This window comes from Pteropus vampyrus, unplaced genomic scaffold (assembly GCF_000151845.1).
Source record: "Pteropus vampyrus isolate Shadow unplaced genomic scaffold, Pvam_2.0 Scaffold14, whole genome shotgun sequence".
Taxonomy (NCBI): Eukaryota; Metazoa; Chordata; class Mammalia; order Chiroptera; family Pteropodidae; genus Pteropus; species Pteropus vampyrus.
Genome location: NW_011888795.1, coordinates 4,610,204 through 4,611,802, shown reverse-complemented (window position 1 = coordinate 4,611,802; position 1,599 = coordinate 4,610,204). Strand labels below are relative to the sequence as shown.

Below are 1,599 nucleotides of genomic sequence, written 5' to 3'. Positions count from 1 at the left end.
CCATCGCCCATGGGAACACGGGCTATTACCCATGGGAACATAGGCAATCACCCATAGGAACATAACATTCTAACAACAAACTTTCTGCTTCTGTACTTCCCGCTTGCGCACCTGACCAGTGGGTTGACAGGTAGTGAATAGGAGAAAGATGGACCTTTGTGTTTAAGACAGAATGAGGAATGGGATTTGGGGCTTAAAAACCTTGTATCTTGGCATTTTGGGGCTGCTCCTTTGCAAGGACAGCCGCCGGCTAATAAACTGTCTCCTGGTTAAGAGCATTCAAGTTGGGTCTGGTTATTCTGGACACAACAATGTTTATTAGGTTGAAATATTAAAATAGCTCACTAAAGGTTAGGTACAATAATTTAAGCATGGCTTGTCTATGGCCATGCCACCCTGAACAAGCCCGATCCTGTCTGATCTCAGAAGCTAAGCAGAGTCGGGCCTGGTTAGTACTTGGATGGGAGACTACCTAGGAAGACCAGATGCTGTAGGCATAAAAAACAAAAAATAAGGGATTTAAGCTGACAAGGTCCTTGCAATCTGTGAGGTCAACCAAGGGTTGCTTGCTTAAAAAAAAAAAAAAAAAAAAAAATTTAGTCATGCCTTATTAATTACAATAAGAAAAAATAAAATTTATAAAATGGGACAATTTCATTTACCTGTTTCTTTATTAGCTATTCCTTTCTAATATAACATTTTAAATCAAAATTAGACATTTGTTATTACAAAAGTTGTATATGTGTATTGTAGATAGTTGAAAACACAAAAAAACAAAAATGTATCTTATTTAAATTGCATGGCACCATATTCTCTCTACCTAGAACATTACTAAAACCTTATTGAATGTCTACACATACTCCAGATATTCTGCATTTATATACATACACACAGACACTCACACATACACATATCTTTATTTTTTAAGAGATCATTCTATACGTGGTACTCATAATCAACATTTTTCCCCTTCAACTATCTCTGCCTTTTCATAGCAATGAATTTTCATCTTATCTAATATCTAATGCGTATTTAAATTTCCTAAGTTTCTCAAAATACACAGTACAGCTGTTTTGTCCAAACTAGGATCTATATTTCCTCTGGTTTTACTCCCCTTAAGTATCTTTTAATCAAACTACATTGTTTTTCCCAGTTAACCTAACTTGTTTAAAAAAAAAAACAAAACATTATTTTTATAGTTTGTTTCACCTTCTGGATTTGTCTTGTGGTGTTATTTAGCTTGTTTCTATATGTCTGTATTTGCAGCAAATTGGAATTTAAATCTAAAGTCTTGATGGAATCAAGTTAAATAATTTCTAGAATATAATATAGGTGATGTGATAGCATATCCAGAGACCTAATATCTGGTTAATTTAGCCTTAATTTATGGTAAAATTTTTAACTGGATTAGGGTGATGATAGTCCGATCCCTCTATTCTTCAGTTTTATATATATATATTTCCTTTAGTGACAAAACCAAATGATTATTTTAGTGTTATTTTTGAAACTATTGGAAATCTCATTCTCCATCAACCATAATAATAATTTTAAAATAATACTTTTAACAATTGATAATTCCTATCTGAGTCAATATATTGG

At 33.0% G+C, this 1,599-nt stretch overlaps 1 pseudogene; it reads left to right on the top strand.

The window, feature by feature from the left end:
- The first annotated feature begins 378 nt into the window (after positions 1-378).
- Positions 379-497, top strand: LOC111734567 (annotated as a pseudogene).
- Positions 498-1,599: the final 1,102 nt, after the last annotated feature.